General features: G+C 43.0%; 1 protein-coding gene across 1 annotated transcript in view; it reads left to right on the top strand.

The window, feature by feature from the left end:
- Positions 1-1285: 1285 nt before the first annotated feature.
- The window catches only part of cdh22 (cadherin 22), a 97157-nt gene continuing 78584 nt past the window's right edge, over positions 1286-19858 (top strand). The window contains exon 1 of the mRNA XM_084705377.1: positions 1286-1414. The gene's annotated coding sequence lies outside the window, so the exon portion shown is untranslated. The remainder of the gene's footprint in view (positions 1415-19858) is intronic.

Below are 19858 nucleotides of genomic sequence, written 5' to 3' on the forward strand. Positions count from 1 at the left end.
CCGTTTGGCTCTTTCTCCTGTTTAATAAAATCCTCCCAAGTTCTTCTTTGGCAAGATGGTTACTCTCTTTTCAGAGAACACAGACAACAGTGGATCCAGTGGCCTGCTGGAGACCTTTTACCCAGTGCCCTTGCTTCCCCACCAAGCATCGATCTTCTCTTGTTTGTATCCTACGGTAGTCAGGAAATTGATGCTGGAACTATAGTACCAGTTTCCTATTACTGACTTGAGTGATTGGCACAGCCACTGTTTCAACACCTCACTGAGAAACATGTAATATTCAATAGCCAGAGCCTTAGTCAGCAAAACACAGGCATGCGATACAATAAAGACCAAAGCAAAGAACATTAGGCAGAGAAGTTACTACAAAGAGGAGAGGGCAAGGCTGTCTGTCAGTACTGTGCTTTCTTTGAATGGAGAATCACAGAAAATCGAGAAATCTGCTGAAAGGAATCCATAATGACTTGCGTGTTACATAGAAAATCACCTAATTATATTCCACTTTGGACTGTGGCCCATTGTGTTTTCAATCTAATGTGAGTATTAGTGCAATTCCTTGTGATTATCACATTAATAAATGCTTTTTTCTATGCAATATGGTGTTCATGATTACCTTAACCAGAGCCACAAAAGGTGACCATGATCTGGCACATGTGCATTAAAGTGAGGTCATGCCAAGAAAAACACCAGTACATGTTTGATTAAGTGTATGGAATACTGTAGACAAGCCTTTGGCGCACATGTATTGACTGAAAGAACTACTGATCCACAACCTGTCACTCAAATACTTAACCTGGGATGACTAGACTAAGCAAAACCTTTTAACTTCCTGATCTCTTACTTTTTGGATCTCTCATCCCACCATCCTCAACATCTACCAAGTACATAGTAAATGTAAGCACTCACAGCAACATGGCTCATTGACTCTCGTTTAAATTGTAGTACACACTACCCCCCAGCCCCCCACCCCACCCTGCTTCCAACATGATATTTCACTCCTTGTACTTTTGAAAGAGTAATAGTGAAACTGCCGGCTGTCCCTACTATATGCTCAGTGGTATGTTTCTCCTCACATATTTCCTATGTATTTTAGACAAATCCATGATTTATGTATGATGCATTTATGCTTGCAGTGTCCCACCTCCTCGCCCTCTCACGCTTTCTTTCTCCCTCACTTTCGCTCACTTTCAATTGTAGGTTCCCTTCATCACCACCAGGGGCTTTCCAGACCGCGCAGAGTGTCCCTGTGTGTTCCTAAAGAAGAGTCCAAACCCGGCGTGGTGACAGAAGGAGTGTGTTGGCGCCGCTACCGCTGCTCATAAAGGGATTCATACCTTTGGAGAAACACGAGTCGGATAGTCAGGACTGCCCTCTTCAACTTGCCTGTCTTCATTCATACCACATCGAGTAGAAGGTAGGTTTGAAATATTCCTTTATAAAATTTGGTGTGACATTTGGTTCGGAAACCCATATAAAAAACAACTTCACTATGTCGGCACTACCATTTCTCTCTGATCAAAGGACACAATTGGAAAATGAATATCAAGCCAAAATGTGTAGCTTTGTGAGGAGGTTCAAACTCGTCTCCCCCCCCCCAAACACTCTCATTATCTATGCACAATTAACGATGCAATTAGATGCAGCATCGGACTTGTTGCCATCCGCGAGAATGGAGCTTATACCTCTTATCTTTTTGAGGCATTTGGTGTGGGCTGTAGCTATGCAATAACAATGTGTCCGATTCCGAATGTTACGGTGAAGTTGTTTGCAGTCTGAAAGAATGTTTTTGTCATTATTCTGCCTGCTTAAGAACTGTTTGTGAGCAAAAGGCGTTTATCGACATGGGTGATTTTGATATTCGTGAAATTAATTAGGGAAAACTTGTATAAGAGGCAAATACATAGCATACCTATAATGTTTTTGAAGATATGCCAACTATATCAAGATTTAGGCTACTCTAACATCCTAAGATACCGGTACATTCACTCTAAAACATCAAAAGTTTCAAGGCTTCATTCGGAAAAATGTTCTCTCCATCAATAGTGTTTTCAATAAGACGATGCTCGCCCTGTGAGCAGTTAGAGAAATATCTATGAAATAGGATGCACATGGAGCGGTACCTTTTAGGATGCTAAGAATATATTTATGAAGTGTGTCTATAAGCTAATCATAGCAGTAGTTCTAAGCAATAAAGGATATATACTTATTGTATAATCGTGTTTACAACAGCCTATGTTTCATTATGTTGTAACTGAAAAACACATGATGCGCCATGCCGGCATATCAGCATGGAACTTCGATTAATTCACGATATTATGCCATTGCATGACTGTATAGAAGCTACACGAGTTTCCAACTAGGGCACCGTAGGCTAACAAGTAAACAATCAGCATACAGCCTGGAAGCCTAATCAATCTCATTAGTTGTAAAACAAACAACATTCCTTGTGTGTATTACTTTCTTTCTTTTTTTCATCTCATAGTTTTACAAAAATCAATTAATGTAAAATGTCCTTCTTAATAATAGATGTATTATTGAAAGCCCTCTCAAATTTTAATATGGTTATTTATTCTAATTTGCTTTCTGTTTAATATTACAACTATTAGGTTATTTTGTTGTCCACATATTAGACTAAATGTTTATATGTGCAGAGACAGTCTAGTCTACAATCACCTTTAATGTGGAACTGCAGGGAACATAGTTCCTGGGTAATTGAAATAAAAAATATATAAATATAAGCCCCCAAAAATGTCAATTGAAATAATATTATGTCATCTCCAACCTCATATTAATTTTTTTAATGTATTTGTACTAAAGTATTTAGTTTGTGTAGTTTGAGGTGCAGGTAGTGTGTAGATACGTTAGGATGCTGTACCCCATGCAGGCTTATGACTCTTCATTCTTTCCACATTGCAAGTGCATCGGCAAACTGTGTTAAATTATTTTCCTTGCCTTTTGCCTGCCTTTATACAGTATTGTGATTTATGCAATACTAACATGGTTTGTCTGTTAAGTGCCACATCTTTGCACTAAATCTCAGAATCAAGTCCACGATACCTTAGGCTTTACCAAGAGCACTTATTTCACGTGGGTTTTCACATAACTCGTAATTTTAATTCAGAATTTTCATTCCTATTTTAGTGTCTCCATGCTGCTGTTTCAGGCTGTTGATCCATTCAAAGAAAGTTTGATTAAATGTTCCGTCCTGTTTGTTTGCATGTGCGATGCATTGTATGTTCTTGCCAGTTGTTGTTCTCCAGCTCTCTTTCCTGTTCTCCTTGACATCTCTCTCATATTGCTGTGATCAGATGAAGGTCCAATCAGCTCACCAGTGAGCTGTTCTCAATAGGAGCCACACTAGGAAGACGTGGTATCTTATTTTCCCTGACCTTTGATCAGCCCGATCAAATTTTTCTCAGCTTCTGTTGGTGGTGCGCAGGACCCCGTTGCCCCTGGGCCATCAAGATGAAATACAGCCTATTCCCAACAGGGGGACTCGTGCTTTGTTCATATCAGCCCGATTTGTGAGTGTTTTCGCTTTAAGTCAGGATATTACCGTTCGTCCTTGATAGAGGTGAGAGGTTTCCAAGTTCACTCCTTAAGTGTTTTGGGGGGAGGGTTGGGGTTGTGGGAATGTGTGTTGGGGGTGCTAGGTCTTCCTTGTGTTCCATTTATCCAGCACTAAATTGGTCATTGGGAAGCCAAGTCAGAAGCCTCTGTCTCACTATCCAATCAATGGGTTTAATTTTCCAATTAAACGCTGATCCGCAACAGGAATCAGCGAATGTGGCATTGCCCCGGGGAATGGCCTTGACCCCCATCGACCCTGCTACAGATTTAATTTAGCTGGTTACAATTTAGGAAGGAGTTGGTAGTTTTAGAGCACTGTTGGGAATTTGATACATATACTGTTATGTAGCCGCAAATTGAATTACAGGTTAAATACTTAAACCTGTAAGTGGCTAACAACCAGTATATTACCATTTTATAACAGCTGACATTAGAAATATTTGGTTGACGTTATGGGACATATCAAATAATTGTGTGTGAAGCTCAGAATGTTTCTCAATCTATGTAGAGAAACATATCTACAACAGTAGTTTAATACCAGCTAAACATGTTTTTCAAAGTGACTAATTGGATGGAAGGCTGCAGCTAATATATCCTGTTAACTGCTTTATGGTGTGGATGCTGCTCTTAACAGTTGGTATTCAAACACATGTATTATATATCATATATATATTGATTTACTACAGTAAATGATATATCTGGTGATGTCATTATCAGTTCCATGGTAATATCACACATCTGCCAGTACAAATTAATGTCCATTACACCTTGGTCTCTGCATTTCTCCTCCAGTCCCCTGAAGTCTTCCTCTAACCAGTATGCACATTTCAAGGGCCATGTAGCAGTAACCCAGATCCCAGATCCAATCCGTTATGGATTTATTGTGATTTATGTACCGCAACATTCCTGGATGCTTGCAGCTCCGGCACTAGCCCCAGCGTGAGGCCAGACTCCAGGCTAGCTCCCACTCGTCCACCATCACCGACTCTCTGATAAATGGTTCAGAGGAAGCAGTCCACCGTCGTGAGACATTGATTACCGTTTACCATGCTGGGGGTATAAACCTGGTGTGAAGGGGAGGGTGAGTAAAAGAAGAAGGAAAGGAGGGTGGGAAAGATGGAGGGAGGTAGATAGATGTAGCCGTGGGGGCTGTAAAGATGACGGATATGGAGTGACAGATGAAAGAGGGTTTATGACTCCAAGAGAGGAGACCTATTAGGTTGGTTAATTGATCTGGACCTGTGGTTAGTACAACCCCAGGCCTCCTTACCTCCCTGTCTCACACCTGCTCTGGAGACCATTCAAAGCCAGAGATCAGTGCAAACCAGGGGCTGGTTTTGTGTCCTATAACCCCCCCCCCCGCCCCCCCCCCCCTACACACACACACACCTCCCCCGCCCAATGCCCAATACACTTGTGCACTTCTCACTTTGATTCAAAGGGAAAATGCAGGTGAGAGAAGTAAAGTTATGCAGGATAAGTGATGCAGCAATGCAGCACTATTTATTACTGTGTGGCAATTGTTGCACTGAATGTGCGGGAGCCCTGTCTGTCGCTGGGTAGCCAGGCAAGGCTCAATTTATATCTGGGCAGCAGTCATTGGATTTCAATTGCAGTTACTCTGGTCTGAGAAGGTTTTATACCTCTAAATGCTCTTTTTATTTCCTTTGATTGGACCATTGCTTCAGGTCCTCCCTCCACTGTAATCACCCGGAAGACTTGGCAAAACTTATGCACACTCAAGATGTCCATTGACAGCAAAAGTGCCTGAAATGAGATTCATGATGTGACTCTTGACAGAGGGACTCAGGTGCTGTGGCTGGCACAGGGGTTTGACTGCAGAACCGAAAGCACGTTAGCCAGAGGTTCACTGGCTGACGCACCAAAGTTATTTCCAATCGGAACGATTTTCGAGTTTTCAATTATTTTTCTGTAATTGGGATTTGATATAGCCTATTGTTATTTTTTGTGGTATTGACATCATCCAGGATTATTCAGATGGTTCTGTTACTTTTCACCCTGTCCAGTGACCCTAGTATCTAAACTGGGGAGTCTATGAGACACACTGCTGCATCTTTATAACCCCTGGATTAATGACTAATTCAAGCTAAGAAATGCATAAACCAGTAGATACAGAGTGGGTATTTTTTTCTCCAAACAGAACAGAACTAAATCGTGATATTTTGCTGTTGGAGCCAGTCAAATACATCAGTGAAGTGAGTTGTGTGATTATCTGGTATTATCCATCAGTGTGTCTCCATGGCAATTCAGCTCAGGGGTGGACAATTGGCCTTTCTAGCACTGGAGAGCTGCAGATTGAGAGTACATGTACCTCACAGTACATAACAGTGAGAAACTAGTTATTACTGATGACAAATATGATGTTTAGCTACCACGCTGGTCTTGACAAAAGCTCAACCTGCAACACATGTAGCCACAGGATTGGGTTGGGACTCCATGGAGTGAATAACACAGCCACAACTGCTACCAGCCTACAAGACAGCTATCAGCCTTTAGGCCTTGTGCTTCCCAGGTCTGTCCAGTTGGGCTTCTACCGTTTTCCAGACCTTGCTCAGTGCTGCTAAAATGCTGCGCAGTCATTCTATGACAGAAGTGTGGCTCTGTTGTCCATTGTGGAGCATCCTGTCGAGCTTTGTTCATCGTTGCCCTGACTCAGAACACTGAGACCTCTCTTGGCCCCCATGGTCCTCCGGAGACCGGGTCTAGGCAGCTGGTGAATTTACATTTTTAAAAATGACAGTCTGTATAAGAATGGCCACAGTGCCGATACAATAAAAGAATAAATACAAATGTAGACACAACAGTACTGGCTCAAAGACCGTGCAAGGGAACAGGTGTTAAAAAGGGGTTTGTCATATTGTTGTCTCCTGCGTGCATTAAAAACATCAACAGATCTGAAGAAGTGCTTTTAGCCAGCTTTGTTCTGTATCTCTGTTTATTGTGTTTCCCTTCCGATTCTGACTTCCAGCGGTCTAGATCACAGCTAACAGAGCCGTCAACTCCTCACCAGATCCAACACATGGTACTGTTGAGTTGTTGCTTATCACAGAGTTCACTTGGGAAAGGGATATCTGAAGTACTGCATGAATTGGCTCAGTAGCAACATAATACAACTGAGCCAAGTGCCAGGACAAGTGTTGATGACCAACTGAACTGAAATAACTCGACGGCGAAATAAGTGCAGATTTAAACGGTTGTCTCCTGTGCACCACCCTGTGTCCACCCTGACAGACCAGAAAGATACTTGGAGGATTTGCCCTCAGAGATACAGCTGACAGAGTCTAACTAAGTTGAGATTCTTAGTTAGATATCTGCTCTCATGTCAAACTCACAGGCTAACTACTATTCAGCTTTAAGCATATCAGACTGTCAGACACCTCCACCTGCTGGACCTGCCTTGTGCCCTCGTCCACCAGCCCAGCCCACCCCTAGTCTTTCTTTTGGTATTCTCTTTGTCTCTCGCAACACCCTGCAACATTTTGCCCAGCCTCAGGTTGGCTGTTCGTCTGCCTAATGACCACTAAGGTGTCACGGTGAGTCATGGTGATGACATATGGTACCACCCAATTTGGGCCCTGGGGTAAAGGCCTCAGCCCTGGCCCTGTACAAATACACATCCCTCACATTCAGCCCGCACAGCTGAGATTGGAGGAAAACTACACTGAGCAGCACTCGACAAGGTCTGCGAAGCAACGAATGCACATCCCACAGCACTTTCCACTGGATGTGCCACTTCCCTCTTCATTACTTCTTGAATTGGAAAGTTCATAGCCCTTCTTAGGTTTGTGTCTGTGTGTGTAATGTAGAACAGAGGGAGGGATAAAGACACTGACAGAGAAAGAGGGAGAGAGAAAGTCTGAGAAATGTGTGTATATATATAGATAAAAAGGTTGACAGAGAGAGATGGAGAGAGAGAGAGAGAGAGAGAGAGACAGAGAGAGGGAGAGAGAGAGTGTATGCCTCGGTGTGTTTCCTCCTCTCCCCATCCACTTTGGCTCAGGTGTGGGAGGTGTGGGAGGATGAATTTGGCTTGGTCTGGAGTGGGCCCATATCAGAGAGCCTCATTCTGAATCTACGCTTCCAAACTCTGCCAGAGTATCAGCAACACAGCAAACACAAGGCCAGGCACGCTTTGAAACACCTTCCTGTGGTGGGTAGATGCCCCTCCGTAGCTCGCAGAAGCGTTGGCTAGGTGGGTGAGACAGAGCCTGCCTATAGAGTACTAACTTTTACACAGTGAGTTATTTGACTATGATAGAATTGGCTTATGAAAGGCTTATGCTGTTTGAATTGGCTTGCATGGTTTAAGTGTCTTGGTGATTGTTTTGGTCTGTGATTTATATATTTATCCATCTCTGTACAATTCTCTACTGCCTGTGTGTGTATGTTTCCTCACACTGGTGTGAAAGTGTGTGGGAATGTGCGCTTGTTTCTGTGGATGTGTGTGTGTGTATGCATGTGTGTGTGTGTTTGAACTGCTGAATCCGCCTATCTGTGAACAGGAGTTATGATATGACGACGGCACATCTGTTTTTAATGGCGCACAGCTGCATGCGCACCGAACAGTAATCCGGGACACGTTGGGATTTGTCCTGATGATGCATATCTTTGGGAGATTAAGGCTTGTGTCTGGTTGTGTAGCTTTACTGTGGCTCTGCCTGCGCCTCCTCTTTGTTTCTGCAGCATAATGGGCTTTGTAAGTTAAAACCCACGAGACACAACAGTTCTTCACTGAGCTGGGGATTGCGAAAGCGTCCCAGTTTGGAGCGCTTCAAACTCTGATTGGAATACAGGGAGCGCTGGATTTTTCCATGCAGAATGACATTAATCGCCACAGCGCTCTTTCTCTTCCCGTCTTCCCTTTGCATTTTCACTCACCTCAGTCTGATGAGGTTCCAATTCCCTCGGATTTGCATACTCAACACTGGGCTCCCCTGATCAAGCTTCGCAGGGTAGGAAGAGATGGGTTCAAGTCAGCAGTTCATTCCTAGATGACTACATGTCTAATCTGGTTTCCCAGCAAATCACACTTGATTTCCTCAGGAGTGCTCGTTCTGACAGTCCCATGGCTGTGTCTACTTAGCGCCTTCGGTCTGGCGAAGGCGCTCCTGTCTGGTGGGTAGCTACAGTATGGTGAGCGTGTGATTGGATTCCCAACAGCAATGTGAATGTGTATTTCCCGGTGTACAGTATGACAATGTGGTGAAAATCAGGCATTTTTTTAGGCACGGTGTGGATGGCCCACAGGCCAGTGGCACCTTTTGTTCGGTAGGACTTAATCTGAGAATCTGTTCATCTGTCACATGGCAATAGTTAATGACCAATAAAGCAATAAATCACACTTTATTAGACATTATTGCTTAAATGGTACTTTGTTTCTACTCTGTAGGTACCTGGTACTTGACGTAATTAACTGGCTGTGAAATTAAGTGTTAGCGAAACACTGAGGTTTGGATCACCACAGTAGGTTAGTTCATTAAAAATATTCAACTGAGAATAAGAAGCCAGTGGTGACAGTAAGGCCCCCCATTAAGGAGTTTCATGGCGGAAAATCTGTAAGAAACCCATTGCTTTTCTTCATCTCTTTTTTCTGTTTTGAGGGTTGGGGTTGCAGTTTAGCTTCAGAAATCTGCAGTCACGACCCAAAGAAACACGTTGCTTGTAGGAGTTTTCTTTAACAAGCGCTTTGTATCAACTTGTTTAATGATAAATAGGGATACATAGTACCAAGTTTGTAACTCATTTTTTTCCAGTTACCTGTGTGAAACAGTATATCAATTACAGAACACATTGGATGAAACAGAAAAAGGTTGATTAACTGTGACCTTTGGTACTGCAATCAGTTCCCCCAACTTCAGAAGTAAAATTAAAATGACATTTTAGAAAGATGGTTACGAAGGTACCGTAATTGGTTCAGGGACCCTATTTCACAAGACAATGAAATAAATAACATAATTGTACTTGTGAGGATAAGAACCTGAGTTTAATTACGACTTTATCTTCTGAGGTGCAGTGTAAAGGCTGACTTTGTTTATGGCGTCTGGTTTATTCTTCAAGACGGCCTGTAAAAAGACTGATAAACAGGTTCTGTTTAATGCCGCGCCCCTCAGCTCGTATTGATAAGGCCCACCTTGCCATAAAATGTAGACTGTCTGGTCCCCTTGCTGTTTTTCTTACCTCAGGCTAGTCTCACCTACAGTACTGCACGGCCAAGCAGCTAATCCAGAACCGTTTGATACCAGTTACAGCACTACTGCTCCTAAACCAACTCGCATAAAGACCATATCACTCGACTTCCATTCAGCTATGAAGGTGTTTGACAGTTCCCAGCTTTCTGGGGTCGTATTCAAACAGAAATGACTATCATCAGCATTTGTAGACGCTGGGCTGTACCCTATAGATGTATTAATGTCTTTCGGGTGTTGGTTAACGCTAACACACAGCTCAGGGAACATACTCTAGCTTGCTCTTAAGACAAGAAGGGGTTTTCTCAGCCTGCTGTTACTTAGATGCTGTCTAAACAGAGGTCCACACACAGTATAATGGTGTCTGTTATTGTGATGGGGTACCATCATAGACAGTATTGTGCTCATATGTAGGTCATGGAGAAAAATACATGGACTGGAACACTGTCACTGTTTTCTACCACAGTTCTTTCTCAATACATGGGCCTAATTGGATGTTGTTGTTGTGAAAGACAATGTTCAGTGTTTGTGGTTCCATGGATATACAGAACTGTTTAAACCAAGACTAAGTCTAAACCTGTTGTCCCTCCAACCGAATGCAGCACACACGATTGTAACATTTAGCTGGTTGACAAGCAAAATAAGCTGAGGTTGGAGTGGACATTCAGGAAGATTGGAAACAGGTTTGGCAGTTGAAATCTGTATTCATCTGCCTCCGTATGTGTCTGAGGTAGGTTGATCATGCTTCACTGTTTGTTTTGATGCCATCCATTAATTAGCTGTCCCAGCAATGAGGATAGTGTGTTTGTGTGTTGTGGTGGACTACTGAGGCTTCTCCAAGCATCCAGACTGTGCTGTTCCACTCCCAGCCCTGTGTGACTCAAAGTTAGGGGGGGAAGGGGGGTGCCTTCTGGTCTGTCTGCAGCCCCCCCCCCCCCCATCTAGATGCGGCCATCCAGCTCTATGGGCCGTCCAGGTTTCTAATTGTGTCTCCGCCAGCCGCATATTAAGGAGGCAACGTGTCACAGATGTTTAATGTGCCTCCAACTGCTCCGCACAACAGGTGGTCCTGTTCAGATCTGCTGTCGCCAAATGAGAAATATAGACGCTGTTCTCGCAGATTGCCATGGAAAATGGAGGGCATTAAAGGCGATGGAATGACGATAGATGTGTACAGGTCTGCTGTGGTCATGTCTCAGCTTGGCAGGGGGAGGGGAAGCGATGAGAAAGTGGTGGGGGAGGGGGGGTTAGGCCCCACTTGTCTCGTCCGACAGATGTCATAGTATCACATTCAGAACTGAGACTTGCTATGATTTGTACACAGGGGTGAAACACAAGAACACTGTACAACGAAATATCAAAAACTGCAAATTATGCGGGTAGCAACCAGATTTAAATTAATTATGTCTTTGTTATTGTTGTTACAGCAGCTCAGTATCCTTGTGAATAGTAATGTATTTTGTACTCATCATTGAACTAATAGAAAAAAACAATAAGTGCTTAGAGCAAACTTATGTGACTTACTCCATGGCTGTAAAATGTTGCATTATTTAATGAAAAGATGCATGGTGCGTTTGAAAGCATATTTGTAATTATAATAAGAGATTGCTCTGCACTGTAAATATCAGGAGTAAAAAAAAAACGTGAACAAATAACAAGGCTTTTCAAAGGCCAGGCTAATTTTATCCACGTCATACCTCATGCAACTCGCTGGGATTGACAGGGGAGGAAAACACCAAATGTCAGTGTCTTCATGACACATAACATTTCTCCTGAGCGCTGGGAACACTGGAACAGGAAGGGACAGGACAGCTGATAATAGCAGATGAAAAATCCTCAAATGAGTCCTGGTGGAATGAAGGCTCCCCGTTTGTGACAACTCTTATTAGATTGAACACACAGTGAGTGTACATTAGGCCTTTTAGGCTGCTTCCAGGTCATCCAACATGGGAATGTATAATTCTATTAAACGTCAAAACAGGCCACAGGTATGTGTTACGTAATCCGGATCATTTGTATAATACAGACAATGAATGTCTAAATGAAAGCCAAAAAGAATGTCATGACAAAAAATGTCTTGACTGAATTTAAATACTGTTCCTTTGTTTCCGAGATCTCTGTTTAACAATGTATATTTCCTGTCCTTGTGTACAGGTGGTTTGAGTCTGAGACTGTTAATAGGCATTGGTTATTCCAGGCACAGTAGGGCTGTTAGTCCCAGGGGGTCAGGGCCCTGTGACAGATCCATAATTCATGGTTCAACTTGGGATTGTAGAGAGCAGTGACACCTGATCGGGGAGAATCAAACAGGGCCAGTGAGTGCAGTGCCCCCTGGGATTCTCCAGGGGATCTCTGGGAATCCAGGTGGAGTTGAGGGTTTGGGTGTGTGTTTCTGTGTGTGTGTGTGTGTGTGTGGGGGGGGGGGTGGGGGGGGGGCGTGTTCTTATGTATACCTGAGGCTTATATACCAAAATGTTTTCAGGTCTTCAAAACTTTCTTGTCTTGGATCCCAGTGTCTCACACACTGCTGATCGCACAAAAACCTAGCTGTGGTATTGTGTGGTTAACCTATTTTTCTGTATGCTACTAGAGTGGAGTCCAGAAATTAGACCACAGCAGACAGTGGCTTACAAACAGAGATTAGTGTTTACTGTAGAGAGTTCCAGAACTGGGAGAGTTCCAGGATCCTAAACCCCTTATTGGCTCATACTGTCTATCACAGTCTTACAGTAGGTCAAATGTATTCACCAATCTTTCCAAGTTTCCCCTGATGTCAAGCTGGCCCATGGCATGGGTCAAGGACCAACCATGGCACCCTACTCAACTGCCAATAAGTGAAAGGTGGGCCGTGGACCTACCGACCAGACCACTTTGCCAGTCTCCCATTGAGAAAGGCTACACATAAGAGGGGATTTAGTTTGTGTTGGGTACCTTACAGCAGATGGAAGTGGAAAGCTGAGTTGTCAGAACTTGTCAGAATAACAAATAATATATTTGGCTGAGTGTATTTGGGGTTGTATACCGTAGCTCGGGATAAAACGGTGCATACCAAATCAGAGGCTGTTGGTGTCAACCTCATTACTATTCAGGTGTGTAAATGACAAGGCATTCATTTTCATGCCAGGCCTGGCATTTCAGCATTTAAGCCAAGGGCCAACTGCCCTAAAGGGAAATATTCTAGAATTGGGTAGAAAATCTGCACAAAAATCCAAAACATCATTCAGTAGTGTATACTGTAGGAGCAGAAACCAACATCCTCCTAATAAGAATCTATCAACTTACCTCACACGTCTGTGCTTGCATACATTAGAATTTAGCAATAAAAATAAACTGTAAATCATAAGGGGGTGGGGTGGGGGAAGGGGTGCAACTTTGAATTAACTCTCGTCTCTGTGTCGGTCGGTGGGCAGGAAAGCCCTCAGCAGTACCCTTGAGATAAATCTTCCTTGGTGACTTTTGCACCGAAGCTCCAGTCATTACTATCTTGTTGGTGCGTGTAATGTTCTCCCGAGCAATTATTTAAGCTCATTGGGAAGCACAGCCACAGCCTCACAAGATGACACCCAAGCTCATTTCCTAAGCAAAGAAGTCAACTTCCCTTACAACCATCCATTTAGACAGTCACAGAGGCTGGCCTATTTACATCCCCCCCCCCTACCTCCCCTCCTCGTTCCCCTTGAGGGAGAACCTCTTGTTTCTACCCCTAGCTTTCAAGGAACAAATGGGTTTCCTTTGATCTTGAACATTCTTAATTCGAGTCAGGTCTCCGCGTTTTCTAATGAGATAATCTTTAGCTTGTTACTACATGCGTTAATGTTCACAATCAATCTCCCAATACTATAGCATGGCGGGAGCTGGATGAAAACAGGGTTCACCGGGGTATTCTGCATTAGAACATCTTTTTATGTATGCAAAGTCTCTGTATTTGAATTTGTGCCAGTAATGATATCTCATGCTTATGCATCGTAGTCTGAATGGATAACCCCAGCAGAGGGAGGTTGATGGAGAATAGTCCCCCAGCAGAAGGAGGTTGATGGAGAATAGTCCCCCAGCAGAAAACCTGTGTGTGTTTGCTGCTGCAATCTCCCCGTCTTCTGGTGCGTTTGTTCAATGTCGTTGAACAGTGCTTCCATTGAAGGTCAGGTGCCTCTTTTTAGTTAAACATTTGTCTTTATCGTACACGGCTTCTCAAATTGTTGTTAACCATTTCAAATGGTTTGTGAAGAAGAAGTAGAGAGTAGAGAAGTAGTTTTTTTTAATGAGCGGCATGTCTCATTAGCATTTTCAGATGACCTTAGATGATCTTAGAGCTTCATCACCAGGTCAATACTGTAAAAATACCCTAGACCCAAATTCAGAGAAGAGAAGTCAACAACATCTTGGCTAAGATAAAACAGGTTGTGAAAAAGAAGAAAAGAGTAAGACATTTGTGAGGAGCAATTCAGTGAGGGATGACAGTTGGACAAGCACTAGTTGCTGCCCGTGGGTTGTAGCCAAAATGTTAGCAGGCTTTTAGCGTCAACACTAATCATAGTACTTCTAGCAGTGTACATAATAAAGGCTCATTATAAAAGTACTATCAAGAAAGCAAATATCTACAACTATATAGCCAAGAAGAGGTATTCCTTAAGTGCCTGGTCTGAATACAATTCAACAGTTCACCTGCTTCTGCACGGAATATACTGCACAGTTCTGTATGTCAATACTGGAGTGAAATATCCTCGTGTTTTTGAGTGTGGACATTTAAGTCTCATGTGGGACTTTGTCCTAAGAGAGGTTGGTTTCAAAGTGTTTGTTTCTTATCGTTGCTGGTAACTGACTGGGTTCTTTAAATCTGCTAAAGTAGGAAAAGCTAGCATCCGATAATTAATACATTCGAGTTACAAAATGTAGGATGGTCCCTGGACAGAACACTGTAGCTGTAGTTCTGTTTTGGATCCTTATCATCCCCTCCAGTGTTTTTTTGCTGGAACACAATATACGTTTTGTAACAAATTGTCTATTTGGAAAGGGAATGATCTGACAGAAAGAGAGTCACTTAAACTTAACATTCGGGAGAGACAGAGAGAGAGAGAGCGAGAGAGAGAGAAACATAGACTTAACATTAGTTGTATTGACTTTACAGAACAAGCTCCGAAAATGGAAGTAACTGAGCAGATGACAGCAAATCAAATTATGTATTGGCCCATGGTGACCTGTGGTCAAAAAATTCCTCTCCTCTCCTCTCCTCTCCTCTCCTCTCCTCTCCTCTCCTCTCCTCTCCTCTCCTCTCCTCTCCTCTCCTCTCCTCTCCTCTCCTCTCCTCTCCTCTCCTCTCCTCTCCTCTCCTCTCCTCTCCTCTCCTCTCCTCTCCTCTCCTCTCCTCTCCTCTCCTCTCCTCTCCTCAATTAATGCCAAGCCAAAGATGAATGTGTTTGACAAGTCAGTGAGCAAGAAAGGGCATTAATTGCTACTCAAAGCAGAGAGCTATCATGGGAGCCCTTGTTGTGAGAAAATGACACACCCACAGACCTACGAGGTAGCATGCATGCATGGCAGAAGACTGCAATACTGCCTCCAAACATTGACTTGGCCAAAGCTGAAAAGTGGCTTGAGGCCTGGGTTTAGATGGTCAGGGCTTTGGAGCTATATGGTGGATCAGTCGGCATTGGCCCCTGCTTAGACGACAGCTCGTCAACAAAGGCCTAATCAGCAAATGACATGATGATCCAGCTTACAGTGGCAAGCTGACAATAAGGCTGTGTTCCAGTCACTTTTACACACACTGGGTCTTAGACACCCATTGTGTGTGTGTTTTTATGTGTCTCTGGGTTTGTGTGGATATGTGTGTGTACTTACGAACAGCTGCTGTGCATTTAGTAGTGAAACAAAAACTTAACATGGGACTCTTGGCATTCATGGACTACACAATCTGAGATCCAATTCACCTCCATAGGTTCTGACCACACAGAAAGGTTGTTGATGGAAACAAATTAGATATTCCAATGTACTGTACGTTGATATGGTCACTAAAGAATCTAGCAATTGTAGTTGAACCTTATTACAGTAATTTACTTCTGACTGAATATTGCTGTGTATTACATACACACTTGGTAGGCAAAGAATAATAAAAATGTAAATTTTTACTCCAAAGATGATAACACTAGATCATTACTTGTGTAAAATCTTTGTGCTTTGACATTAAAAAGTAACATTTTTATGCATTAGTTTGTATCACTCCGGTTCAATAAAATATAGCAATGCTCTTATCAACTCAGTTATCATAAGCCCAGAGAGGCAAATATCAATCTTGGCTGTAATTACACCTGGGTAAAGCAATAAGACTGTAGATTTTGAGGGATGAATATAGGGGTTGAACAAGGTCACCAACATTACCTCCTCTCTTGGACTAGCATTGCCAGATAAGGAACATGCCATTTTCTGGAGTTGATTAAATGTTTGAGTGCTTCACTCTGTGTAAATAATGTTGGGTAGAACAGGGCTGTCTGTCTCAGAAGAGCTGCACCAGGATACTGCCTAATGAATGCATAACCATGATTCACACAGTTCAATATTCAGGAATTACTGCTGCTATCTGTACACAACTTCAGTCTTAAAGTAAAACATGTCAACCACCTACTTGATACCAGTTGGCCCATTGGCACCAGTCCCTAGTCTTGTTCTCTTTTTCTGAATTACAATCAGAGCCGACATAGTGTTCATGTGTGTGTCTGTGCATTGCATGTTGTATTAGCTACAGTACAGGGTGTCTAATTGAGTGTGTGTCCAAAAGGTTATAGCCTATTGCTGTGTGGGCAAATTCAACTCTTGATATGTTTGTTTTAGACGACTTTGGGCTGTAGACAGAGGCTAAAAGTTGTGCAAGTTAGTGTTGACACACACATGCACTGTACACACACATGCTGTACACACACACATGCACACACAAAAAACGGTGTTCTTGTATTTTAACTGACAGGTTACGGTAACATGCCACAAGGTTCAAGGAGCAGCTAACTACAGCACCAAAGCAGGGCACCTCTCCAGAGAGACATCATCCTCACCGAGTTCCAGAATCAACAACTGAGTATAATGAATGGAGTAACACATTCTAGTTTTGGGCTATATTTTGATTGACAGCTTGTATTAGACACACCAGATAAATAGATACTCACTTTCAAATAGATGTGACAAATCCCTAACTCAAGTTTTTGTAAGAACTTTGTCTTGAAAACATACCTTCATATCTTGTCGTTATATTGTGAACAGTTTGTATTGGGGTTTCTCTTGACTGTGGGATAAATAGAAGTAGACATTTTAAATATAAAAGGTCAGTTTGGCACTTGGGTCCAGTTAAAGTGGTTTGAGCACAATGGTTTTTATGCAGAGGTCAACACAAGTGATGGATCACTGGGTGAAAGAAGCAGAAACTGTGTATTCTGGACATAAAAATGAAAACACTGGCAAGTCATGCGTGAAATACAAACACATACCTACTGTAGCATAGCATTGGTGTTCTCAGTCAGTGAGGAACAATGATCTGTTCTAATAGCAAGATAACAAATCTCATTACAGGAAGTACGTTTTACTGTATATGGGGCAAATATAATTTTCTATCCTGTAGGATGCCTCAGCCACATCGTGCTCTCTTTCCCTTGTCCATCCCACAAGCACACCTTGAAGTAGAGACCTTGTAAATCAGGGGTTGCCCAATCTCTGCAGGCTGAGCCAACAGTGCTAACAATGTTCCTAACAATACAAAGCTCTCTGGCTGCATTGGCCTTGCTCAGTCAACAAGGCTGGTCCCCTTGTTTTATAGATTCTTCAGTCAACTCCATCTCCCCTAATGGCTGCTGTTTGGTAGAACACGTTTTGCTTTGTGGATGCAATCGAACAGCTAGGGAGGGCTGGAATGCCGTGCATTCGTCTGTTCTCCTGTTGCCGTGGACGTCTGGGCCTTCACTGCACTGACACCTCACACAGTCGACCGCAGGTATACATTCTGGGCCTTTCAAGTTGCTGCTCCTCAAAGTGCAAGAAGAGAGACTTTCCTGTCTCTGAAGAGGTGTGGAGACTTAAAATTCAGTGGAGGCTCTCCTTTGAGACCGTTATATCACTAAAGTACACAGCAGCTCTAATCAACCAACTGCAAGTGAGCAAAAGACAAGGTGTCAGTCAGTCTGTCTGTCAATCAGTCAGAGAGGATATTTGTGTGCTCGTTTAAAAAGGTAAGGCCTGTTATTTAGGCCTGTTTTGTACAAACTGATACAACGACACGCTTTTTTCATCCATTTTTTGACAGCGTGGTTCACATCCACCTCCACAAAAATGGGCCTAGCTTCACATAATCACAGTGAAAGAAAAATATTTAGTGGAGGCCATGTCGGCTTGTCTGATGTGATTTGAACTATGACAGGACCTCATCACTTGGAGCCTTTTAGCTGTTTCTGGTTCAAAGTCTTGACAGATACCAGGAGCTGTATCTATTCTCTGCTGGTGTCTAGGAGGCTACAGTGAGTTTGTGTTGGCAGGCTGTGATTAGCAAATCTTATGCCCAGCACGCTGCTAATTTTCATATTAATATCTCTAACTGCCGTTTCTGTAGAAACTAATGTGGTAATGGAGGAAAAAAAGTTAAATGACTCATGGGTACTCATGCAATGTTCTATAATATCTTCAATCACAGTGCATTTTATATTGCAATACTGGTTCACATTCAACTATCTCGTCTTGTGTGGCATGTTGGCGCACTATCTTGCACTGCTGCACTCGCAACCAATCAGTGCTCAGTTCCTATCTCTGAGGAGTTTGCATGTTCTCCCCATGCTTACACAAATAACCCAATGTAAAAAGATTTGCAGAACAGATTGCCTTACTCTGCCCATTTCCCTGGCATGGATGAGCCCATAGACTTGGTTCCCCTGGTGTTGTTGCTCCCCACTGCCCCTGGCTGCCCATGGGGTGATAATGCAGAGGCAAATCTCTGGGGTGAACACCTGAAAAGCAAGTGTCCCGCAACTTCCTTCGTGTGTGAGATCCACTAATTGAGATTGATAACAGGGTTCCTCTCCTTATGTTGCTCTGCAGTAAGTCTTTTTTCAGCCCTGACCGACTGGACTTGTGTCTAGAACATGTGGAGATCAGTGAAGTGTGATTTGTTGTTGCTGTATTCCTGTGTTGTAGTCTTGGTGGGTTGAGATGTTAGGGCTCAGAATGTCAATGTCATCTCCCCAGACCCCCAGTCAATATCTCTGTCTGATCCATCCCTTAGATCTCATCTGGCTCTCACCCTCGCCATGGAACATCCCCTCCATTCTCATTCCTTTGTCACTGCTTCTCATTTTGTTGGACTTTTTTTTATCTCGGTGGGTTTCAAGTGAAAAACAGAGCAGCGCTGTACGGGCGTGCTTATCAGGTCAACGAGAACAAGGGTGCTAAGTAATAGAGAGAGTTAGTGACAGGGTATATTGCCTTGTATAAGAAACCACTCTGGGCTTTGTGAGGTAAATTAAGTTATGGTATAAAAGGGTAATGGAGCCAGTACACAGTGCAGTGTCAGTTTTTTATGTCTTGGGAAGGTTAGTCTGAGTGCCCCATTGTGTGTCGGCCATTAGATCAGATACTTTTGCTAACATAGAAATGTTTTAGAGATGAAACAACGTGTTCAACCTGACCAGCACACTCTATCTCCCTCATCACGTACCTGAAAGCTGTTCTCTGTCTGTTGGAATCTCAGTGTGACAGTACTTGAGCTCAGGTCGTTTTCTATTTAATATTGCATTTGTGTGTGTGTGGCATGTTTGTATTTCTGTATGCAACCGTGGGCTCGTAATATTCTCCTATTTCAGGTTCAATCTCTGTTCATTAGTGGCTGATAAAACATCACACACATATAATCTTGGAAAATTGCTTGGTGCTTCCTTTAAGGCAGCTAAACCAAATGGCATGGTTTGATTTATTTGGTACTGTAACGTTTTAGCACTTGGCCTATAAAAAGGTAAAGAAACGTATCGAAAGCAAAAGTAAAAAAGCAAACAGTCCTCACAGGGAAGCAAAGGGCGGTTTTTAGACTTACCACCCTGCTCAACCAGCCATACCGGCCT

The sequence above is a fragment of the Hypomesus nipponensis genome, chromosome 9, assembly GCF_054491055.1.
Source record: "Hypomesus nipponensis isolate SF chromosome 9, ASM5449105v1, whole genome shotgun sequence".
Classification (NCBI taxonomy): Eukaryota; Metazoa; Chordata; class Actinopteri; order Osmeriformes; family Osmeridae; genus Hypomesus; species Hypomesus nipponensis.